A 22,684-nucleotide genomic window follows, 5' to 3' on the forward strand; every position below is an offset into this window, starting at 1 on the left:
GAAAGAGATCCAACTGAGGCAGCACAAGGGAACTCTCGAAAGAAGAACAAGGCTAGAGGAAGATCTGAGACAAAGAAATCTGACTTTTTCCAGAGCTGACCAGAGGAAAGCACAAACACAGTCCCCCACTACCACAAATAATGCAGTCGAGTTTCCCACATTTGGGGAAATCACAGGGGTCAGCATACCCAGAATGCAATGAATGAACCTCACCTTGGGAGAACAATCTTCATGACCATGGTATCGCCTATGCAAAATAAGTATAATTTGGGACAGGGCTGGGGAGGGCCGCTGCTCAGGCACATCTCTGTCAAGTAAAGGAGATTCAACTGAGGCAGCACAAGGGAACTCTCATCTGGGGACAACAACTGCAGGGAGAACACATATTTTCAGATGAACATGTGAGGGCAGAAGGCTGCCTAATACTGAAGCACCCCCAAACAACAAACCAAAAGCAACAACTAGTGCAAGCATTCCTGGGGGAAGGCCTGCAGCAGATGGATTTGCATATGGTGATGTCATCCAAGCAGTGGGTCAAAGTTGGCTTCAACCCTCGTCTGCATATGAAAAGAGAAAAGGGGCGTGCAGGGCATAGCGGCCTTTTGCAGCGCTTGGATGACCCCTAGTTCGCATTAAACACCTCCACCCTCCTTTGGTGTGGGGCTCATGTTGGCTATGCCCCAGCCCCTGAAGCATTCAAGCTGATTTCTTGCAGCAGCTGGGCACTGTAACAGCTCCAGAGCTGCTCTGTAAGGCAAGTAAAAGGGTGTGGGCCCTGCTGCACTACCTGTAGTTCGCATTGTGCGTTGGAAGGCACAAAGTAAGCAGACAGGAGGAGAAGTCAGGATAGTGCGCAAGGGCATAGAAGGGAGCGGCTCAAGAAAAGAGAAGTGGAAACAGACAGCAAACTAGGCTGGAGAGAGACCTGAGACAAAGAGATCTGAATTATACGAGAGCCGACCAGGGGAAACACAAATTATACAGTCAAGTTTCCCACATTTGGGGAAATCGCAGGAGCAGCACACCCAGAGTGCAATGGGTGAGCCTTGCCCTGGGAGAAGCACCTTCATGATCATAGTATCTCACCTGGCAGGTAAGTAGGAGTTGGGCTAGAGCTGGGGAGGGTCGCTGCTCGGGTACCCCCCTGTAAAGTGAAGGAGATCCAACTAAGGCAGCACAAGGGAACTCTCGAAAGAAGAACAAGGCTAGAGGAAAATCTGAGACAAAGAAATCTGACTTTTACCAGAGCTGACCAGAGGAAAGCACAAACACAGTCCCCCACTACCACAAATAATGCTGTTGAGTTTCCCACATTTGGGGAAATTACAGGGGTCAGCATACCCAAAATGCAATGAATGAACCTCACCCTGGGAGAAAAATTTTCATGACCATGGTATCTCCTATGCAAAATAAGTATGATTTGGAATAGGGCTGGGGAGGGCCGCTGCTCATGCACATCTCTGTCAAGTAAAGGAGATTTAACTGAGGCAGCACAAGGGAACTCTCATCTGGGGACAACAACTGCAGGGAGAACACATATTTTCAGATGAACATGGGAGGGCAGAAGGCTGCCTAATACTGAAGCACCCCCAAACAACAAACCAAATGCAACAACTAGTGCAAGCATTCCTGGGGGAAGTTCTGCAGAAGACGGATTTGCATACGGTGATGTCATCCAAGCAGTGGGTCAAAGTTGGCTTCAACCCTCATCTGCATATGAAAAGAGAAAAGGGGCGTGCAGGGCATGGCGGCCTTTTGCGGTGCTTGGATGACCCCTAGTTTGCATTAAACACCTCCACCCTCCTTTGGTGTGGGGCTCATGTTGGCCATGCCCCATCCCCTGAAGCATTCAAGCTGATTTCTTGCAGCAGCTGGGCACTGTAACAGTTCCAGAGCTGCTCTGTAAGGCAAGTAAAAGGGTGTGGGCCCTGCAGCACTACCTGTAGTTTGCATTGTGCATTGGAAGGCACAAAGTAAGCAGACGGGAGGAGAAGTCAGGATAGTGCACAAGGGTATAGAAGGGAGCGGCTGAAGAAAAGAGAAGTGGAAACAGACAGCAAACTAGGCTGGAGAGAGACCTGAGACAAAGAGATCTGAGTTATACGAGAGCCGACCAGGGGAAACACAAATTATGCAGTCAAGTTTCCCACATTTGGGGAAATCGCAGGGGCAGCACACCCAGAGTGCAATGGGTGAGCCTTGCCCTGGGAGAAGCACCTTCATGATCATAGTATCTCACCTGGCAGGTAAGTAGGAGTTGGGCTAGAGCTGGGGAGGGTCGCTGTTCGGGCACCCCCCTGTCAAGTGAAAGAGATCCAACTGAGGCAGCACAAGGGAACTCTCGAAAGAAGAACAAGGCTAGAGGAATATCTGAGACAAAGAAATCTGACTTTTTCCAGAGCTGGCCAGAGGAAAGCACAAACACAGTCCCCCACTACCACAAATAATGCAGTCGAGTTTCCCACATTTGGGGAAATCACAGGGGTCAGCATACCCAGAATGCAATGAATGAACCTCACCCTGGGAGAACAATCTTCATGACCATGGTATCGCCTATGCAAAATAAGTATGATTTGGGATAGGGCTGGGGAGGGCCGCTGCTCAGGCACATCTCTGTCAAGTAAAGGAGATTCAACTGAGGCAGCACAAGGGAACTCTCATCTGGGGACAACAACTGCAGGGAGAACACATATTTTCAGATGAACATGTGAGGGCAGAAGGCTGCCTAATACTGAAGCACCCCCAAACAACAAACCAAATGCAACAACTAGTGCAAGCATTCCTGGGGGAAGGCCTGCAGCAGATGGATTTGCATATGGTGATGTCATCCAAGCAGTGGGTCAAAGTTGGCTTCAACCCTCGTCTGCATATGAAAAGAGAAAAGGGGCGTGCAGGGCATGGCGGCCTTTTGCAGCGCTTGGATGACCCCTAGTTTGCATTACACACCTCTTCCCTCCTTCGGTGTGGGGCTCATGTTGGCTATGCCCCAGCCCCTGAAGCATTCAAGCTGATTTCTTGCAGCAGCTGGGCACTGTAACTGCTCCAGAGCTACTCTGTAAGGCAAGTAAAAGGGTGTGGGCCCTGCAGCACTACCTGTAGTTCGCATTGTGCGTTGGAAGGCACAAAGTAAGCAGACGGGAGAAGTCAGGATAGTGCGCAAGGGCATAGAAGGGAGCGGCTCAAGAAAAGAGAAGTGGAAACAGACAGCAAACTAGGCTGGAGAGAGACCTGAGACAAAGAGATCTGAATTATACGAGTGCCGACGAGGGGAAACACAAATTATGCAGTCAAGTTTCCCACATTTGGGGAAATCGCAGGAGCAGCACACCCAGAGTGCAATGGTTGAGCCTTGCCCTGGGAGAAGCACCTTCATGATCATAGTATCTCACCTGGCAGGTAAGTAGGAGTTGGGCTAGAGCTGGGGAGGGTCGCTGCTCGGGTTCCCCCCTGTGAAGTGAAGGAGATCCAACTGAAGCAGCACAAGGGAACTCTCGAAAGAAGAACAAGGCTAGAGGAAGATCTGAGACAAAGAAATCTGACTTTTACCAGAGCTGACCAGAGGAAAGCACAAACACAGTCCCCCACTACCACAAATAATGCAGTCGAGTTTCCCACATTTGGGAAAATCACAGGGGTCAGCATACCCAGAATGCAATGAATGAACCTCACCCTGGGAGAACAATCTTCATGACCATGGTATCTCCTATGCAAAATAAGTATGATTTGGGATAGGGCTGGTGAGGGCCGCTGCTCAGGCACATCTCTGTCAAGTAAAGGAGATTCAACTGAGGCAGCACAAGGGAACTCTCATCTGGGGACAACAACTGCAGGGAGACCACATCTTTTCAGATGAACATGGGAGGGCGGAAGGCTGCCTAATACTGAAGCACCATCAAATATCAAACCATGGCCCTCATTCCGAGTTGATCGCTCGCAAGGCGATTTTAGCAGAGTTACACACGCTAAGCCGCCGCCTACTGGGAGTGAATCTTAGCTTCTTAAAATTGCGACCGATGTATTCGCAATATTGCGATTACAAACTACTTAGCAGTTTCAGAGTAGCTTCAGACTTACTCGGCATCTGCGATCAGTTCAGTGCTTGTCGTTCCTGGTTTGACGTCACAAACACTCCCAGAGTTCGCCCAGACACTCCCCCGTTTCTCCGGCCACTCCTGCGTTTTTTCCGGAAACTGTAGCATTTTTTCCCACACGCCCATAAAACGGCCTGTTTCCGCCCAGTAACACCCATTTCCTGTCAATCACATTACGATCGCCGGAGCGAAGAAAAAGCCGTGAGTAAAAATACTTTCTTCATTGTAAAATTACTTGGCGCAGTCGCAGTGCGAATATTGCGCATGCGTACTAAGCAGAATTTCACTGCGATGCGATGAAATTTACAGAGCGAACGACTCGGAATGAGGGCCCATATGCAACAACTAGTACAAGCACTCCTGGGGGATGGTCTGCAGCAGACGGATTTGCATACGGTGATGTTATCCAAGCAGTGGGCCAAAGTTGACTGGAACCCTCATCTGCATATGAAAAGAGAAAAGGGGCATGCAGGGCATGGCGGCCTTTTGCAGTGCTTGGATGACCCCTAGTTCGCATTAAACACCCCCACCCTCCTTTGGTGTGGGGCTCATGTTGGTTATGCCCCATCCCCTGATGCATTCAAGCTGATTTCTTGCAGCAGCTGGGCACTGTAACAGCTCCAGAGCTGTTCTGTAAGGCAAGTAAAAGGGTGTGGGCCCTGCAGCACCACCTGTTGTTCGCATTGTGCGTTGGAAGGCACAAATTAAGCAGACGGGAGGAGAAGTCAGGATAGTGCGCAAGGGCATTCTTTTCTCTTAGTCCGGGGGCAAGGCTTCAAAATGGGGTCTGCAATGGAGGAGACACAGGGGGCGTGGTCACAGCAGCTTTTCTCTACAGTCTGCACCAGCAGGAGCCTACACCATTTTTTATGATCACGCTGAACTGCAGTGCGACTGCAATTACAGCATGGTCAAGAAGGGAGGCGTCATGCTGGGTGGCCATGCCCTGTCACTGTGCAGGAGCCAGCACCGCTCACACACTAGTCCCCGGGTGCAGCCCCCAACCCCCGGGACACCCGGAGCAACAAAATGTAGATTCAGGCCACCAGGCCACGCCCCTACCTATGAAACCATGCCTCCTTTTTACCATTGCGCTGTTTATCTGCGCGCACTGCATTACAATCTCCCTCGCCACCTCTCTGGGTGTCACCAGTGATAGTGACACCTCTGCCATGCTTGTAGCAGCTGGTCCTAAGATCTACGCCTCAAGCCCTGAGTGTTTGCCCTTGTGACTTGTTGATCATCATAGCGAAGCAGATGCTTACAGAAAACTGCAGGGGCTTAGATTGAAAATAAAAAAAATTGATGGGTATAAGGTAGAGAGGAGCGGGTTCGGTTCTCCGAGAACCGAATTCCCCATGAACTCCACGTGGTTTACACTGGTCCGAGGCAGGCTCGGTTGTTCCCGCCTGACTCGGAAAACCTGAACAAGGGAAAATGTCATCATCCCGCTGTCAGATTCTCGTGAGATTCGGATTCCATATAAAGAGCTGCGCGTTGCTGCCATTTTTACTCGTGCATTGAAGAGAGAGCGGAGAGGACGTGGCTATGTTCTCTCAGTGGAAATCTCAATATCAGTGCTCAGTATCAGTGGTTACTTATTGCTGCTCAGTAATACTAGTAGTGTGTCTCTCCTGCTCAGTGTCAGTTCTCAGTAGTATCCTCATCAGTGCTCAGTATCACTGCTCATTGTCTTGTGCTGCATTGTGGTGCTCAGCATACTACAGTACATTACTAATAGTCCAGTGCTGCATCTTGCTGCTCAGTGTCAGTTCTAGTATCCTCATCAGTGCTCACTATCACTGCTCATTGCATTGTGGTGTTCTGTATACTACAGTAACATAGTAATATAGTATATATAGAGGAGCGGGTTCGGTTCTCCGAGAACCGAATTCCCGACGAACTCCACGTGGTTTACACTGGTCCGAGGCAGGCTCGGTTGTTCCCGCCTGACTCGGAAAACCTGAACAAGGGAAAATGTCATCATCCCGCTGTCGGATTCTCGCGAGATTCGGATTCCATATAAAGAGCTGCGCGTTGCCGCCATTTTTACTCGTGCATTGAAGAGAGAGCGGAGAGGACGTGGCTATGTTCTCTCAGTGGAAATCTCAATATCAGTGCTCAGTATCAGTGGTTACTTATTGCTGCTCAGTAATACTAGTAGTGTGTCTCTCCTGCTCAGTGTCAGTTCTCAGTAGTATCCTCATCAGTGCTCAGTATCACTGCTCATTGTCTTGTGCTGCATTGTGGTGCTCAGCATACTACAGTACATTACTAATAGTCCAGTGCTGCATCTTGCTGCTCAGTGTCAGTTCTAGTATCCTCATCAGTGCTCACTATCACTGCTCATTACATTGTGGTGTTCTGTATACTACAGTAACATAGTAATATAGTAACATATGGTAACATAGTTTTTGAGGTTGAATAGAGGCAAATTGCCCATCGTGTTCAACCTGTTTTAAGTTGTGATGATTCTACATACTTGCTGAATAATGTTTTATGACTAGTTAGCTACTATAACTCATGTTACCCCCGGATTAACCATGTTGATATTTTAAGTATTATAACCTTGGATAGCTTTTTCATTCAGAAATGTATCCATTCCTTTTTTAAATCCAATTACAGAGTCCGCCATTACCACCTTCCCTGGCAGGGAATTCCACATCCTGATTGCCCTAACAGTGAAGATCATAGTATCTCACCTGGCAGGTAAGTAGGAGTTGGGCTAGAGCTGTGGAGGATTGCTGCTCGGGCACCCCCTGTCAAGTGAAGGAGATCCAACTGAGGCAGCACAAGGGAACTCTCGAAAGAAGAACAAGGCTAGAGGAAGATCGGAGACAAAGAAATCTGACTTTTACCAGAGCTGACCAGAGGAAAGCACAAACACAGTCCCCCACTACCACAAATAATGCAGTCGAGTTTCCCACATTTGGGGAAATCACAGGGGTCAGCATACCCAGAGTGCAATGAATGAACCTCACCCTGGGAGAACAATCTTCATGACCATGGTATCTCCTATGCAAAATAAGTATGATTTGGGATAGGGCTGGGGAGGGCCGCTGCTCAGGCACATCTCTGTCAAGTAAAGGAGATTCAACTGAGGCAGCACAAGGGAACTCTCATCTGGGGACAACAACTGCAGGGAGAACACATATTTTCAGATGAACATGGGAGGGCAGAAGGCTGCCTAATACTGAAGCACCCCCAAACAACAAACCAAATGCAACTACTAGTGCAAGCATTCCTGGGGGAAGGCCTGCAGCAGACGGATTTGCATATGGTGATGTCATCCAAGCAGTGGGTCAAAGTTGGCTTCAACCCTCGTCTGCATATGAAAATAAAAAAGGGGTGTGCAGGGCATGGCGGCCTTTTGCGGCGCTTGGATGACCCCTAGTTCGCATTAAACACCTCCACCCTCCTTCGGTGTGGGGCTCATGTTGGCTATGCCCCAGCCCCTGAAGCATTCAAGCTGATTTCTTGCAGCAGCTGGGCACTGTAACAGCTCCAGAGCTGCTCTGTAAAGCAAGTAAAAGGGTGTGGGCCCTGCAGCACTACCTGTAGTTTGCATTGTGCGTTGGAAGGCACAAAGTAAGCAGACGGGGAAGTCAGGATAGTGCACAAGGGCATAGAAGGGAGCGGCTCAAGAAAAGAGAAGTGGAAACAGACAGCAAACTAGGCTGGAGAGAGACCTGAGACAAAGAGATCTGAATTATACGAGAGAAGACCAGAGGAAACACAAATTATGTAATCAAGTGTCCCACATTTGGGGAAATCGTAGGAGCAGCACACCCAGAGTGCATTGGGTGAGCCTTGCCCTGGGAGAAGCACCTTCCTGATCATAGTATCTCACCTGGCAGGTAAGTAAGAGTTGGGCTAGAGCTGGAGAGGGTCGCTGTACGGGCACCCCCCTGTCAAGTGAAGGAGATCCAACTGAGGCAGCACAAGGAAACTCTCGAAAAAAGAACAAGGCTAGATGAAGATCTGAGACATAGAAATCTGACTTTTACCAGAGCTGACCAGAGGAAAGCACAAACACAGTCCCCCACTACAACAAATAATGCAGTCGAGTTTCCCACATTTGGGGAAATCACAGGGGTCAGCATACCCAGAATGCAATGAATGAACCTCACCCTGGGAGAACAATCTTCATGATAATGGTATCTCCTATGCAAAATAAGTATGATTTGGGATAGGGCTGGGGAGGGCCGCTGCTCAGGCACATCTCTGTCAAGTAAAGGAGATTCAACTGAGGCAGCACAAGGGAACTCTCATCTGGGGACAACAACTGCAGGGAGAACACATATTTTCAGATGAAAATGGGAGAGCAGAAGGCTGCCTAATACTGAAGCACCCCCAAACAACAAACCAAATGCAACAACTAGTACAAGCATTCCTGGGAAAAGGTCTGCAGAAGACGGATTTGCATACGGTGATGTCATCCAAGCAGTGGGCCAAAGTTGGCTGGAACCCTCATCTGCATATGAAAAGAGAAAAGGGGTATGCAGGGCATGGCGGCCTTTTGCGGTGCTTGGATGACCCTTAGTTTGCATTAAACACCTCCACCCTCCGTCGGTGTGGGGCTCATGTTGGCTATGCCCCAGCCCCTGAAGCATTCAAGCTGATTTCTTGCAGCAGCTGGGCACTGTAACAGCTCCAGAGCTGCTCTGTAAGGCAAGTAAAAGGGTGTGGGCCCTGCAGCACTACCTGTAGTTTGCATTGTGCATTGGAAGGCACAAAGTAAGCAGACAGGAGGAGATGTCAGGATAGTCCACAAGGGTATAGAAGGGAGGGGCTTAAGAAAAAAGAAGTGGAAACAGACAGCAAACTAGGCTGGAGAGAGACCTGAGACAAAGAGATCTGAATTATATGAGAGCCGACCAGGGGAAACACAAATTATGCAGTCAAGTTTCCCACATTTGGGGAAATCGCAGGGGCAGCACACCCAGAGTGCATTGGGTGAGCCTTGCCCTGGGAGAAGCACCTACATGATCATAGTATCTCACCTGGCAGGTAAGTAGGAGTTGGGCTAGAGCTGGGGAGGGTCGCTGCTCGGGCACCCCCCTGTCAAGTGAAGGAGATCCAACTGAGGCAGCACAAGGGAACTCTCGAAAGAAGAACAAGGCTAGAGGAAAATCTGAGACAAAGAAATCTGACTTTTACCAGAGCTGACCAGAGGAAAGCACAAACACAGTCCCCCACTACCACAAATAATGCAGTCGAGTTTCCCACATTTGGGGAAATCACAGGGGTCAGCATACCCAAAATGCAATGAATGAACCTCACCCTCGGAGAACAATCTTCATGACCATGGTATCTCCTATGCAAAATAAGTATGATTTGGGATAGGGCTGGGGAGGGCCGCTGCTCAGGCACATCTCTGTCAAGTAAAGGAGATTCAACTGAGGCAGCACAAGGGAACTCCCATCTGGGGACAACAACTGCAGGGAGAACACATATTTTCAGATGAACATGGGAGGGCAGAAGGCTGCCTAATACTGAAGCACCCCCAAACAACAAACCAAATGCAACAACTAGTACAAGCATTCCTGGGGGAAGTTCTGCAGAAGACGGATTTGCATACGGTGATGTCATCCAAGCAGTGGGCCAAAGTTGGCTGGAACCCTCATCTGCATATGAAAAGAGAAAAAGGGTATGCAGGGCATGGCGGCCTTTTGCGGCGCTTGGATGACCCTTAGTTCGCATTAAACACCCCCACCCTCCTTCGGTGTGGGGCTCATGTTGGCTATGCCCCAGCCCCTGAAGCATTCAAGCTGATTTCTTGCAGCAGCTGGGCACTGTAACAGCTCCAGAGCTGCTCTGTACGGCAAGTAAAAGGGTGTGGGCCCTGCAGCACTACCTGTAGTTTGCATTGTGCATTGGAAGGCACTTAAGAATAGAGAAGTGGAAACAGACAGCAAACTAGGCTGGAGAGAGACCTGAGACAAAGAGATCTGAATTATACGAGAGCCGACCAGGGGAAACACAAATTATGCAGTCAAGTTTCCCACATTTGGGGAAATCGCAGGAGCAGCACACCCAGAGTGCAATGGGTGAGCCTTGCCCTGGGAGAAGCACCTACGTGATCATAGTATCTCACCTGGCAGGTAAGTAGGAGTTGGGCTAGAGCTGGGGAGGGTCGCTGCTCGGGTACCCCCCTGTCAAGTGAAGGAGATCCAACTGAGGCAGCACAAGGGAATTCTCGAAAGAAGAACAAGGCTAGAGGAAGATCTGAGACAAAGAAATCTGACTTTTACCTGAGCTGACCAGAGGAAAACACAAACACAGTCCCCCACTACCACAAATAATGCTGTCGAGTTTCACACATTTGGGGAAATCACAGGGGTCAGCATACCCAGAATGCAATGAATGAACCTCACACTGGGAGAATAATCTTCATGACCATGGTATCTCCTATGCAAAATAAGTATGATTTGGGATAGGGCTGGGGAGGGCCGCTGCTCAGGCACATCTCTGTCAAGTAAAGGAGATTCAACTGAGGCAGCATAAGGGAACTCTCATCTGGGGACAACAACTGCAGGGAGAACACATATTTTCAGATGAACATGGGAGGGCAGAAGGCTGCCTAATACTGAAGCACCCCCAAACAACAAACCAAATGCAACAACTAGTGCAAGCATTCCTGGGGGAAGGCCTGCAGCAGATGGATTTGCATATGGTGATGTCATCCAAGCAGTGGGTCAAAGTTGGCTTCAACCCTCGTCTGCATATGAAAAGAGAAAAGGGGCGTGCAGGGCATGGCGGCCTTTTGCGGCGCTTGGATGACCCCTAGTTCGCATTAAACACCTCCACCCTCCTTTGGTGTGGGGCTCATGTTGGCTATGCCCCAGCCCCTGAAGCATTCAAGCTGATTTCTTGCAGTAGCTGGGCACTGTAACAGCTCCAGAGCTGCTCTGTACGGCAAGTAAAAGGGTGTGGGCCCTGCAGCACTACCTGTAGTTTGCATTGTGCATTGGAAGGCACAAAGTAAGCAGACGGGAGAAGTAAGGATAGTGCGCAAGGCCATAGAATGGAGCGGCTTAAGAAAAGAGAAGTGGAAACAGACAGCAAACTAGGCTGGAGAGAGACCTGAGACAAAGAGATCTGAATTATACGAGAGCCGACCAGGGGAAACACAAATTATGCAGTCAAGTTTCCCACATTTGGGGAAATCGCAGGGGCAGCACATCCAGAGTGCAATGGGTGAGCCTTGCCCTGGGAGAAGCACCTTCATGATTATAGTATCTCACCTGGCAGGTAAGTAGAAGTTGGGCTAGAGCTGGGGAGGGTCGCTGCTCGGGCACCCCCCTGTCAAGTGAAGGAGAACCAACTGAGGCAGCACAAGGGAACTCTCGAAAGAAGAACAAGGCTAGAGGAAGAACTGAAACAAAGAAATCTGACTTTTAAAAGAGCTGACCAGAGGAAAGCACAAACACAGTCCCCCACTACCACAAATAATGCAGTTGAGTTTCCCACATTTGGGGAAATCACAGGGGTCAGCATACCCAGAATGCAATGAATGAACCTTACCCTGGGAGAACAATCTTCAAGACCATGGTCTCTCCTATGCAAAATAAGTATGATTTGGGATAGGGCTGGGGAGGGCCGCTGCTCAGGCACATCTCTGTCAAGTAAAGGAGATACAACTGAGGCAGCACAAGGGAACTCTCATCTGGGGACAACAACTGCAGGGAGAACACATATTTTCAGATGAACATGGGAGGGCAGAAGGCTGCCTAATACTGAAGCACCCCCAAACAACAAACCAAATGCAACAACTAGTGCAAGCATTCCTGGGGGAAGGCCTGCAGCAGATGGATTTGCATATGGTGATGTCATCCAAACAGTGGGTCAAAGTTGGCTTCAACCCTCGTCTGCATATGAAAAGAGACAAGGGGCGTGCAGGGCATGGCGGCCTTTTGCGGCGCTTGGATGACCCCTAGTTCGCATTACACACCTCCACCCTCCTTCGGTGTGGGGCTCATGTTGGCTATTCCCCAGCCCCTGAAGCATTCAAGCTGATTTCTTGCAGCAGCTGGGCACTGTAACTGCTCCAGAGACGCTCTGTAAGGCAAGTAAAATGGTGTGGGTCCTGCAGCACTACCTGTAGTTTGCATTGTGCGTTGGAAGGCACGAAGTAAGCAGACGGGAGAAGTCAGGATAGTGCGCAAGGGCATAGAAGGGAGCGGCTCAAGAAAAGAGAAGTAGAAACAGACAGCAAACTAGGCTGGAGAGAGACCTGAGACAAAGAGATCTGAATTATACGAGAGCCGACCAGGGGAAACACAAATTATGCAGTCAAGTTTCCCACATTTGGGGAAATCGCAGAAGCAGCACACCCAGAGTGCAATGGGTGAGCCTTGCCCTGGGAGAAGCACCTTCATGATCATAGTATCTCACCTGGCAGGTAAGTAGGAGTTGGGCTAGAGCTGGGGAGGGTCGCTGCTCGAGCATCCCCCTGTCAAGTAAAGGAGATTCAACTGAGGCAGCACAAGGGAACTCTCATCTGGGGACAACAACTGCAGGGAGAACACATATTTTCAGATAAAAATCTTGGTCATGCTCTGGTTTCTCTTCAGAACGAACAAATCTTTCGCCTTTTACTAAAGATTTCCGTGGAGAGGAGCAAAACCGAGTTTTATCTCAATTTTTGCATGCCCCATCTTTTTGGGGTTTCTTTTATCGGTTTAAAGATAGAATGAGTGTGCTTTAATGTAAGCTCATTTGCATAGAAATGACAGTAAATGTTTGTTTCTTTTCAAACAGAACTTTCTTGACCATGCTACTTGCTTGAAAGATCTGGGAGCACATGGAATACAGTACAAACCATGCTTATAGCAAGGAGAAGACAGGTGAGAAATCTGCTTTCTTTCAAATTGGGCGCTCACTTTGATCTGAATGAGGACTGCTGGCACGGCACTCAGGCGACAGGTGGAATCTTGGTCATGCTCTGGTTTCTCTTCAGAACGAACAAATCTTTCGCCTTTTACTAAAGATTTCCGTGGAGAGGAGCAAAACTGAGTTTTATCTCAATTTTTGCATGCCCCATATTATTGGGGTTTCTTTTATCGGATTAAAGACAGAACGAGTGTGCTTTCTTGTTAGCTTTAATGTAAGTTTATTTGCATAACAATGACAATAAATGTCTGTTTCTTTTCAAGCAGAACTTTCTTGACCATACTAATTGCTTGAAAGATCTGGGAGCACATGGAAAAGAGTACAAACCATGCTTATAGCAAGGGGAAGCCTGGTGAGAAATCTGCTTTCTTTCTTTCAAATTGGGTGCTCACTTTGAGCTGAATGAGGACTGCTGGCATGGCACTCAGGCGACAGGTGGAATCTTGGTCATGCTCTGGTTTCTCTTCAGAACGAACAAATCTTTCGCCTTTTACTAAAGATTTCCGTGGAGAGGAGCAAAACTGAGTTTTATCTAAATTTTTGCATGCCCCGTCTTATTGGGGTTTCTTTTATCAGTTTAAAGATAGAACGAGTGTGCTTTAATGTAAGCTCATTTGCGTAGAAATGACAGTAAATGTTTGTTTCTTTTCAAACAGAACTTTCTTGACTATACTAATTGCTTGAAAGATCTGGGAGCACATGGAAAAGAGTACAAACCATGTTTATAGCAAGGGGAAGCCTGGTGAGAAATCTGCTTTCTTTCATTCAAATTTGGTGCTCACTTTGAGCTGAATGAGAACTGCTGGCATGGCACTCAGGCGACAGGTGGAATCTTGGTCATGCTCTGGTTTCTCTTCAGAACTAACAAATATTTCGCCTTTTATTAAAGATTTCCGTGGAGAGGAGCAAAACTGAGTTTTATCTCAATTTTTGCATGCCCCATATTATTGGGGTTTCTTTTATCAGTTTAAAGACAGAACGAGTGTGCTTTCTTGTTAGCTTTAATGTAAGTTTATTTGCATAACAATGACAGTAAATGTTTGTTTCTTTTCAAACAGAACTTTCTTGACCATGCTACTTGCTTGAAAGATCTGGGAGCACATGGAAAACAGTACAAACCATGCAGTATCACAAGAAGATAGAGCAGAATTGAGGACACGTCAACAATTTCTGCCGAAGGTGGTTCATCTTTCCACATGGTGCCTTTGGCCACTGACACCTTCGTTGAGTCAAAGTCTCTGGCTGTGGTCAGAACTTTGAAAATTTATGTCACCAGAACGGTTCAGACTAGGAAAACAGAGGCTCTGTTTGTCCTGTATGCTCCCAACATGATTGGGTGTCCTGCTTCCATGCAGACCATTATGCGCTGGATCTGTGGTAAGATTCAGCATGCTCATTCCACGGCAGGATTGCCGTTACTGAATTAGGTGAAGACCCATTCTACTAGAAAGGTGGGTTCATCCTGGGCAGCTGGTCGGGGAGTCTCGGCATTGCAACTTTGCCGAGCAGCTATTTAGTAAACACTTTTGCTAAGTTTTACAAGTTTGATACCTTGGCTGATGATAACCTCAAGTTGGGTCATTCGGTGCTGCAGAGTCGTACGCACTCTCCCACCCGTTCAAGAGCTTTGGTATAACCCCATGGTTCTTAATGTGACCCCAGCATCCTCTGGGTCGTATGAGAAAATAGGATTTTAATACCTACCGGTAAATCCTTTGCTCTTAGTACGTAGAGGATGCTGGGCACCCGTCCCAGTCCATACTGTGTCTGCAGTTATTACTTGTGGTTATACACATGTTGTGTTACGGTTCTGGTCAGCTTTTTGCTGCAATTGTTCATGCCGTTGGCTTGTGTTCTGTTGAATGCCACGTTCTGCGGCATGCTTAAGGTGTGAGCTGGTAAGATGCTCACCTTAGTTTAACAATAAATCCTTTCCTCGAAATGTCCGTCTCCCTGGGCACAGTTCCTATAACTGGAGTCTGGAGGAGGGGCATAGAGGGAGGAGCCAGTTCACACCCTTTGAAAGTCTTAAAGTGCCCATGTCTCTTGCGGATCCCGTCTATACCCCATGGTTCTTAATGTGACCCCAGCATCCTCTACGGACTAAGAGAAAAGGATGCCCTTGTGTACTATCCTGACTTCTCCTCCCGTCTGCTTACTTTGTGCCTTCCAACGCACAATGCGAACTACAGGTGGTGCTGCAGGGCCCACACCCTTTTACTTGCCTTACAGAGCAGCTCTGGAGCTGTTACAGTGCCCAGCTGCTGCAAGAAATCAGCATGAATGCTTCAGGGGATGGGGCATGGCCAACATGAGCCCCACACCAAAGGAGGGTGGGGGTGTTTAATGCGAACTAGGGGTCATCCAAGCACTGCAAAAGGCCGCCATGCCCTGCATGCCCCTTTTCTCTTTTTATATGCAGATGAGGGTTCCAGCCAACTTTGGCCCACTGCTTGGATGACATCACCGTATGCAAATCGTCTGCTGCAGACCTTCCCCCAGGAATGCTTGTACTAGTTGTTGGATATGGTTTGATATTTGATGGTGCTTCAGTATTAGGCAGCCTTCCGCCCTCCCATGTTCATCTGAAAAGATGTGGTCTCCCTGCAGTTGTTGTCCCCAGACGAGAGTTCCCTTGTGCTTCCTCAGTTGAATCTCCTTAACTTGACGGGGGAGGGGCTGCCCGAGCTGCCACCCTCCCCAGCCCTATCCCAACTCATACTTATTTTACATATTAGATCTCTTGATCATGAAGATTGTTCTCACAGGGTGAGGTTCATCCATTATATTTTAAAATAGGAAGGTACAAATTACATATTTGAATTGCATCTATGTGCAGGATTCAAATGTCCCCCCCCCCCCTTCCTTTCTCAATTGTGCCCGTCAGCAGCTATTCTAAGGTTGCTGCCAATGGGTGTGACACATTAATTTCTTCTGTGGGGTACACTGGACTCCACAAGGATTCACATTGGGGTGTAGAGTAGGATCTTGATCTGAGGCACCAACCGGCTCAAAGCTTTTGACTGTTCCCAAGAAGCTCAGTGCATTCTCCTCTATAACCCCGCTTCCATGAACAGGGAGCTCAGTTTGTAGTTGGTGCCTTCAGTAGCAGGCCAATTAACAGGGGCCTGCCTCAGGCAGCCTATTCTTAGCTATTAATTTTGACAAGAAAAGAAGAACTTGTTTTATGAGAATCTACAAGGGCTGCAGCAGGCTAGGTCTAATAGACATCTTTACTGCAGCTTCATCACTCCCAGCGGCGCTGTATACTCCCGTGCCCTGGTTGCTGGGTCACTGCAGCGGAGGCTCCGGTTTCATCCTAAGGTCAGTCACACACACACCACCCTTCCGGATCACGAGGCCGCTGATGAAGGGGAGCGAGGCCGTAGGGGGTGGGCCGTGTGCGCACTGCGGTGGACACTGATTACTGGGCAGCCGCTCCACTAGCCACCAGGTACAGTTAAGGAGCACAGGTCTGGGGTTTTTTCTCCTATATTAACCCAATTTTGTACTGCCCGCAGCGCATTGTGATAGGTAATAGGGCCTGATTCAGGTTGGATTGCAATCACAATAAGCGATCCAACTGCAAAAATTGCTAAGAGCATACGCATGTGCCTGCATTTTCTGCGGCACCCCGCAGAGAATGTGATCGCCTCTGCCTGTCAATCGGGGCGGGGAAGGGGGGGAGAGGTGGGTCAGCAACACTCCATTTCCAAGTCAGGGATGGAGCGGTGCGGGGGCAAGGCTTCAAAATGGGGTCTGCAACGGAGGAGACACAGGGGGCGTGGTCACAGCGGCTGTATGACATCACATTCAGCCGCTGTGATCACAAAAATGGTGGCGGCTTCCTGCGCGCACATACAGTCTGCACCAGCAGGAGCCTACACCATTTTTTATGATCACGCTGAACTGCAGTGCGACTGCAATTACAGCATGGTCAAGAAGGGAGGCGTCATGCTGGGTGGCCATGCCCTGTCACTGTGCAGGAGCCAGCACCGCTCACACACTAGTCCCCGGGTGCAGCCCCCAACCCCCGGGACACCCGGAGCAACAAAATGTAGATTCAGGCCACCTGGCCACGCCCCTACCTATGAAACCATGCCTCCTTTTTACCATTGCGCTGCTTATCTGCGCGCACTGCATTACAATCTCCCTCGCCACCTCTCTGGGTGTCACCAGTGATAGTGACACCTCTGCCATGCTTGTAGCAGCTGGTCCTAAGATCTACGCCTCAAACCCTGAGTGTTTGCCCTTGTGACTTGTTGATCATCATAGCGAAGCAGATGCTTACAGAAAACTGCAGGGGCTTAGATTGAAAATAAAAAAATTGATGGGTATAAGGTAGAGAGGAGCGGGTTCGGTTCTCCGAGAACCGAATTCCCCACGAACTCCACGTGGTTTACACTGGTCCGAGGCAGGCTCGGTTGTTCCCGCCTGACTCGGAAAACCTGAACAAGGGAAAATGTCATCATCCCGCTGTCGGATTCTCGCGAGATTCGGATTCCATATAAAGAGCTGCGCGTTGCTGCCATTTTTACTCGTGCATTGAAGAGAGAGCGGAGAGGACGTGGCTATGTTCTCTCAGTGGAAATCTCAATATCAGTGCTCAGTATCAGTGGTTACTTATTGCTGCTCAGTAATACTAGTAGTGTGTCTCTCCTGCTCAGTGTCAGTTCTCAGTAGTATCCTCATCAGTGCTCAGTATCACTGCTCATTGTCTTGTGCTGCATTGTGGTGCTCAGCATACTACAGTACATTACTAATAGTCCAGTGCTGCATCTTGCTGCTCAGTGTCAGTTCTAGTATCCTCATCAGTGCTCACTATCACTGCTCATTGCATTGTGGTGTTCTGTATACTACAATAACATAGTAATATAGTAACATAGTTTTTGAGGTTGAATAGAGGCAAATTGCCCATCGTGTTCAACCTGTTTTAAGTTGTGATGATTCTACATACTTGCTGAATAATGTTTTATGACTAGTTAGCTACTATAACTCATGTTAACCCCGGATTAACCATGTTGATATTTTAAGTATTATAACCTTGGATAGCTTTTTCATTCAGAAATGTATCCATTCCTTTTTTAAATCCAATTACAGAGTCCGCCATTACCACCTTCCCTGGCAGGGAATTCCACATCCTGATTGCCCTAACAGTGAAGAAACCTTTCCTCCATTGCGTTCTGAACTTTCCTCCAGTCGCAGCGAGTGACCACGTGTTCTTTTAATAAATAATTCCTCTGATAACTCTTTGTTATGTATCTTTACATATTTGAAGATATTAATAATATCTCCTCTTAGGCACCTCTTTTCTAGTGTATAAATATTCAGCCTAGTAAGTCTTTCCTTATAGTCCAGTACTTTTAGGCCTTTAATCAATTTAGTCTTCAGGATCTCTTACACTTCCATGAGCAGCAGAGTAGTGCAATGGAAGCATGCTGGGCCCATAACCCAGAGGTTGATTGATCGAAACTATCCTCTGCTATGTGCATTTTTTTTTTTATAATTAAAGTAATCAAAAACTGGGATTGATATTTTGGCTCTTTTATTTTTACTTAAAGTACAATAACTTTTATCATTTTAATTTGTTTTAATAGTATATTGACAGCATTGTTTTCTTTAAAAAATCCACTTAATTTTCTTTACCCTATTACTGAAATGGTAATTGACAAAAACAAACTACATTGTCACCAGAAGAGCAATGCAAAATGTACAAGTGATATATGAAAATCATCTTCCATCTTGAATTTCAATGATGCATTGGGACAACAATTTGTGAGAAACATCTTCACCCATAAAGAAAGATTTTCTTAATTCCTTACCTGTGTGCTGATTAGATATCACCTTGTTTTCACATTAAACAGACTTCCCCATGAGGAAGCAGCAAGGATGCAGTGACGTTTCCTGGTGTCAACCTGTATTATTTCAGTAGACATTGAAATGAGGATGCATCTTTGATGCCTTTCCAATGAAGCAAGTTTATTTCAGTAATAGGTGAAAAACCATTCCTACAAAGGTGTTAATCAGAGACTTGGCTTTGTGGACACTTTTCAGAGAGCAAATTTGTTAGCATAAACATAAAATCAGAAAATGAAGAGCTGTTTAATCACTCAATTGGACTTTTCTGCCAGCATATTTTTTTTTCTCTGCAACCCACTGCTAAATTGTGCTTCCTAGCTGTTTTTTTATAAAATCACTTAATCAAATCTAACTCTGATTACATCAGAGAAGGCCAGGTACCCTACACCATAAGGGGGGTTTTTGAAATTTTGACTTGTCTACTTAAAGATCACCAAAATCTGATTACAAGGTCAATTACATCCCTGGGTGGGATTGAACCACCAACCTTTTGGTTAATAGCCAAACATGCTAACCGATTGCGCCACAGAGACACCTTGCAAAAGTCAATACTGACAAAGGCTAATAATCATTCATCTAGAACGTTTCCTAGAAAAACTTTAAAAAGTCAATAATCTGGAGAATTTTTGTAAGATACACATTGGTACTTTCCCATGATGAGTGAGTGCTTCAGGATTTCTTGCACTTACATGGGCTATTAACCAAAAGGTTGGTGGTTCAATCCCACCCAGGGATGTAATTGACCTTGTCATCAGATTTTGGTGATCTTTAAGTAGACAAGTCAAAATTTCAAACCCCCTCTTATGGTGTAGGGTACCTGGCCTTCTCTGACGTAATCAGAGTTAGATTTAATTAAGTGATTTTATAAAAAACAGCTAGGAAGCACAATTTAGCAGTGGGTTGCAGAGAAAAAAATAACATTTTAAACCTACCGGTAATTTTTTTTTCTCGTAGTCCGTAGAGGATGATGGGGACTCCGTAAGGACCATGGGGGATAGACGGGCTCCGCAGCAGACATGGGCACTTTAAGAAAGACTTTAGATCTGGGTGTGCACTGGCTCCTCCCTCTATGCCCCTCCTCCATACCTCAGTTAGAGAAACTGTGCCCAGAGGAGACGGACAGTACGAGGAAAGGATTTTTGTTAATCCAAGGTCAAGATTCATACCAGCCACACCAATCACACCGTATAACTTGTGATATACTACCCAGTTAACAGTATGAAAACAACATAGCATCAGTCCAAGACCGATGAAAACTAACATATAACCCTTATGTAAGCAATAACTATATACAAGTCTTGCAGAAGTAGACCGCACTTGGGACGGGCACCCAGCATCCTCTACGGACTACGAGAAAAAGATTTACCGGTAGGTTTAAAATCTTATTTTCTCTTACGTCCTAGAGGATGCTGGGGACTCCGTAAGGACCATGGGGATTATACCAAAGCTCCCAAACGGGCAGGAGAGTGCGGATGACTCTGCAGCACCGATTGAGCAAACAGGAGGTCCTCCTCAGCCAGGGTATCAAACTTATAGAACTTTGCAAAGGTGTTTGAACCAACTTTGACCCACTGCTTGGATGACATCACCATATGCAAATCCATCTGCGGCAGGCCTTCCCCCAGGAATGCTTGCACTAGTTGTTGCATTTGGTTTGTTGTTTGGGGGTGCTTCAGTATTAGGCAGCCTTCTGCCCTCTCATGTTCATCTGAAAATATGTGTTCTCCCTGCAGTTGTTGTCCCCAGATGAGAGTTCCCTTGTGCTGCCTCAGTTGAATCTCCTTTACTTGACAGAGATGTGCCTGAGCAGCGGCCCTCCCCAGCCCTATCCCAAATCATACTTATTTTGCATAGGAGATACCATGGTCATGAAGATTGTTCTCCCAGGGTTAGGTTCATTCATTGCATTCTGGGTATGCTGACCCCTGTGATTTCCCCAAATGTGGGAAACTCAACTGCATTATTTGTGGTAGTGGGGGACTGTGTTTGTGCTTTCCTCTGGTCAGCTCTGGTAAAAGTCAGATTTCTTTGTCTCAGATCTTCCTCTAGCCTTGTTCTTCTTTCGAGAGTTCCCTTGTGCTGCCTCAGTTGGATCTCCTTCACTTGACAGGGGGGTGCCCGAGCAGCGACCCTCCCCAGCTCTAGCCCAACTCCTACTTACCTGCCAGGTGAGATACTATGATCATGAAGATGCTTCTCCCAGGGCAAGGCTCACCCATTGCACTCTGGGTGTGCTGCCCCTGCGATTTCCCCAAATGTGGGAAACTTGACTGCATAATTTGTGTTTCCCCTGGTCGGCTCTCATATAATTCAGATCTCTTTGTCTCAGGTCGCTCTCCAGCCTAGTTTGCTGTCTGTTTCCACTACTTTTTCTTGAGCCCCTCCCTTCTATACCCTTGTGCACTATCCTGACTTCTCCCGTCTGCTTACTTTGTGCCTTCCAACGCACAATGCAAACTACAGGTAGTGATGCAGGGCCCACACCCTTTTACTTGCTTTACAGAGCAGCTCTGGAGCTGTTACAGTGCCCAGCTGCTGCAAGAAATCAGCTTGAATGCTCCAGGGGCTGGGGCATAGCCAACATGAGCCCCACACCGAAGGAGGGTGGAGGTGTTTAATGCGAACTAGGGGTCATCCAAGCGCCGCAAAAGGCCGCCATGCCCTGCACACCCCTTTATTCTTTTCATATGCAGACGAGGGTTGAAGCCAACTTTGACCCACTGCTTGGATGACATCACCATATTCAAATCCATCTGCTGCAGGCCTTCCCCCAGGAATGCTTGCACTAGTTGTTGCATTTGGTTTGTTGTTTGGGGGTGCTTCAGTATTAGGCAGCCTTCTGCCCTCCCATGTTCATCTGAAAATATGTGTTCTCCCTGCAGTTGTTGTCCCCAGATGAGAGTTCCCTTGTGCTGCCTCAGTTGAATCTCCTTTACTTGACAGAGATGTGCCTGAGCAGCGGCCCTCCCCAGCCCTATCCCAAATCATACTTATTTTGCATAGGAGATACCATGGTCATGAAGATTGTTCTCCCAGAGTTAGGTTCATTCATTGCATTCTGGGTATGCTGACCCCTGTGATTTCCCCAAATGTGGGAAACTCAACTGCATTATTTGTGGTAGTGGGGGACTGTGTTTGTGCTTTCCTCTGGTCAGCTCTGGTAAAAGTCAGATTTCTTTGTCTCAGATCTTCCTCTAGCCTTGTTCTTCTTTCGAGAGTTCCCTTGTGCTGCCTCAGTTGGATCTCCTTCACTTGACAGGGGGGTGCCCGAGCAGCGACCCTCCCGAGCTCTAGCCCAACTCCTACTTACCTGCCAGGTGAGATATTATGATCATGAAGATGCTTCTCCCAGGGCAAGGCTCACCCATTGCACTCTGGGTGTGCTGCCCCTGCGATTTCCCCAAATGTTGGAAACTTGACTGCATAATTTGTGTTTCCCCTGGTCGGCTCTCATATAATTCAGATCTCTTTGTCTCAGGTCTCTCTCCAGCCTAGTTTGCTGTCTGTTTCCACTTCTTTTTTCTTGAGCCCCTCCCTTCTATACCCTTGTGCACTATCCTGACTTCTCCCGTCTGCTTACTTTGTGCCTTCCAACGCACAATGCAAACTACAGGTAGTGCTGCAGGGCCCACACCCTTTTACTTGCTTTACAGAGCAGCTCTGGAGCTGTTACAGTGCCCAGCTGCTGCAAGAAATCAGCTTGAATGCTTCAGGGGCTGGGGCATAGCCAACATGAGCCCCACACCGAAGGAGGGTGGAGGTGTTTAATGCGAACTAGGGGTCATCCAAGCGCCGCAAAAGGCCGCCATGCCCTGCACACCCCTTTTTTCTTTTCATAT

General features: G+C 47.7%; 22 non-coding genes and 4 pseudogenes across 22 annotated transcripts; 8 read left to right on the forward strand and 18 right to left on the reverse strand.

The window, feature by feature from the left end:
• Positions 1-100: 100 nt before the first annotated feature.
• Positions 101-264, reverse strand: LOC134998109 (U1 spliceosomal RNA). The gene has a single exon (XR_010200433.1). It is a non-coding gene; the product is annotated as a U1 spliceosomal RNA (small nuclear RNA).
• Positions 265-938: 674 nt separating this feature from the next.
• On the reverse strand, positions 939-1,101 carry LOC134998121 (U1 spliceosomal RNA). The gene has a single exon (XR_010200444.1). It is a non-coding gene; the product is annotated as a U1 spliceosomal RNA (small nuclear RNA).
• Positions 1,102-1,253: 152 nt separating this feature from the next.
• On the reverse strand, positions 1,254-1,417 carry LOC134998111 (U1 spliceosomal RNA). The gene has a single exon (XR_010200434.1). It is a non-coding gene; the product is annotated as a U1 spliceosomal RNA (small nuclear RNA).
• Positions 1,418-2,091: 674 nt separating this feature from the next.
• LOC134998118 (U1 spliceosomal RNA) lies at positions 2,092-2,254 on the reverse strand. The gene has a single exon (XR_010200441.1). It is a non-coding gene; the product is annotated as a U1 spliceosomal RNA (small nuclear RNA).
• A 152-nt stretch (positions 2,255-2,406) lies between these two features.
• LOC134998100 (U1 spliceosomal RNA) lies at positions 2,407-2,570 on the reverse strand. Its single transcript, XR_010200423.1, has one exon. It is a non-coding gene; the product is annotated as a U1 spliceosomal RNA (small nuclear RNA).
• Positions 2,571-3,268: 698 nt separating this feature from the next.
• On the reverse strand, positions 3,269-3,404 carry LOC134998136 (U1 spliceosomal RNA; annotated as a pseudogene).
• A 152-nt stretch (positions 3,405-3,556) lies between these two features.
• On the reverse strand, positions 3,557-3,720 carry LOC134998135 (U1 spliceosomal RNA). The gene has a single exon (XR_010200453.1). It is a non-coding gene; the product is annotated as a U1 spliceosomal RNA (small nuclear RNA).
• A 3,239-nt stretch (positions 3,721-6,959) lies between these two features.
• On the reverse strand, positions 6,960-7,123 carry LOC134998076 (U1 spliceosomal RNA). Its single transcript, XR_010200404.1, has one exon. It is a non-coding gene; the product is annotated as a U1 spliceosomal RNA (small nuclear RNA).
• A 670-nt stretch (positions 7,124-7,793) lies between these two features.
• On the reverse strand, positions 7,794-7,956 carry LOC134998140 (U1 spliceosomal RNA). The gene has a single exon (XR_010200455.1). It is a non-coding gene; the product is annotated as a U1 spliceosomal RNA (small nuclear RNA).
• A 152-nt stretch (positions 7,957-8,108) lies between these two features.
• On the reverse strand, positions 8,109-8,272 carry LOC134998096 (U1 spliceosomal RNA). The gene has a single exon (XR_010200420.1). It is a non-coding gene; the product is annotated as a U1 spliceosomal RNA (small nuclear RNA).
• A 695-nt stretch (positions 8,273-8,967) lies between these two features.
• Positions 8,968-9,109, reverse strand: LOC134998139 (U1 spliceosomal RNA; annotated as a pseudogene).
• Positions 9,110-9,261: 152 nt separating this feature from the next.
• On the reverse strand, positions 9,262-9,425 carry LOC134998093 (U1 spliceosomal RNA). Its single transcript, XR_010200417.1, has one exon. It is a non-coding gene; the product is annotated as a U1 spliceosomal RNA (small nuclear RNA).
• Positions 9,426-10,040: 615 nt separating this feature from the next.
• On the reverse strand, positions 10,041-10,203 carry LOC134998132 (U1 spliceosomal RNA). The gene has a single exon (XR_010200451.1). It is a non-coding gene; the product is annotated as a U1 spliceosomal RNA (small nuclear RNA).
• A 152-nt stretch (positions 10,204-10,355) lies between these two features.
• Positions 10,356-10,519, reverse strand: LOC134998114 (U1 spliceosomal RNA). Its single transcript, XR_010200437.1, has one exon. It is a non-coding gene; the product is annotated as a U1 spliceosomal RNA (small nuclear RNA).
• Positions 10,520-11,190: 671 nt separating this feature from the next.
• On the reverse strand, positions 11,191-11,353 carry LOC134998137 (U1 spliceosomal RNA). Its single transcript, XR_010200454.1, has one exon. It is a non-coding gene; the product is annotated as a U1 spliceosomal RNA (small nuclear RNA).
• A 152-nt stretch (positions 11,354-11,505) lies between these two features.
• Positions 11,506-11,669, reverse strand: LOC134998102 (U1 spliceosomal RNA). Its single transcript, XR_010200425.1, has one exon. It is a non-coding gene; the product is annotated as a U1 spliceosomal RNA (small nuclear RNA).
• A 671-nt stretch (positions 11,670-12,340) lies between these two features.
• Positions 12,341-12,503, reverse strand: LOC134998131 (U1 spliceosomal RNA). Its single transcript, XR_010200450.1, has one exon. It is a non-coding gene; the product is annotated as a U1 spliceosomal RNA (small nuclear RNA).
• Positions 12,504-12,647: 144 nt separating this feature from the next.
• On the forward strand, positions 12,648-12,763 carry LOC134998084 (U5 spliceosomal RNA). Its single transcript, XR_010200408.1, has one exon. It is a non-coding gene; the product is annotated as a U5 spliceosomal RNA (small nuclear RNA).
• A 270-nt stretch (positions 12,764-13,033) lies between these two features.
• On the forward strand, positions 13,034-13,149 carry LOC134998082 (U5 spliceosomal RNA). The gene has a single exon (XR_010200406.1). It is a non-coding gene; the product is annotated as a U5 spliceosomal RNA (small nuclear RNA).
• Positions 13,150-13,435: 286 nt separating this feature from the next.
• LOC134998085 (U5 spliceosomal RNA) lies at positions 13,436-13,551 on the forward strand. Its single transcript, XR_010200409.1, has one exon. It is a non-coding gene; the product is annotated as a U5 spliceosomal RNA (small nuclear RNA).
• A 274-nt stretch (positions 13,552-13,825) lies between these two features.
• Positions 13,826-13,941, forward strand: LOC134998087 (U5 spliceosomal RNA). Its single transcript, XR_010200411.1, has one exon. It is a non-coding gene; the product is annotated as a U5 spliceosomal RNA (small nuclear RNA).
• Positions 13,942-19,304: 5,363 nt separating this feature from the next.
• On the reverse strand, positions 19,305-19,378 carry TRNAN-AUU (transfer RNA asparagine (anticodon AUU)). Its single transcript has one exon. It is a non-coding gene; the product is annotated as a tRNA-Asn (tRNA).
• A 1,304-nt stretch (positions 19,379-20,682) lies between these two features.
• Positions 20,683-20,846, forward strand: LOC134998092 (U1 spliceosomal RNA). The gene has a single exon (XR_010200415.1). It is a non-coding gene; the product is annotated as a U1 spliceosomal RNA (small nuclear RNA).
• A 152-nt stretch (positions 20,847-20,998) lies between these two features.
• On the forward strand, positions 20,999-21,140 carry LOC134998127 (U1 spliceosomal RNA; annotated as a pseudogene).
• A 691-nt stretch (positions 21,141-21,831) lies between these two features.
• On the forward strand, positions 21,832-21,995 carry LOC134998104 (U1 spliceosomal RNA). Its single transcript, XR_010200428.1, has one exon. It is a non-coding gene; the product is annotated as a U1 spliceosomal RNA (small nuclear RNA).
• Positions 21,996-22,147: 152 nt separating this feature from the next.
• Positions 22,148-22,289, forward strand: LOC134998138 (U1 spliceosomal RNA; annotated as a pseudogene).
• Positions 22,290-22,684: the final 395 nt, after the last annotated feature.

This window comes from Pseudophryne corroboree, unplaced genomic scaffold, assembly GCF_028390025.1.
Source record: "Pseudophryne corroboree isolate aPseCor3 unplaced genomic scaffold, aPseCor3.hap2 scaffold_1475, whole genome shotgun sequence".
In the NCBI taxonomy this organism is placed as follows: domain Eukaryota; kingdom Metazoa; phylum Chordata; class Amphibia; order Anura; family Myobatrachidae; genus Pseudophryne; species Pseudophryne corroboree.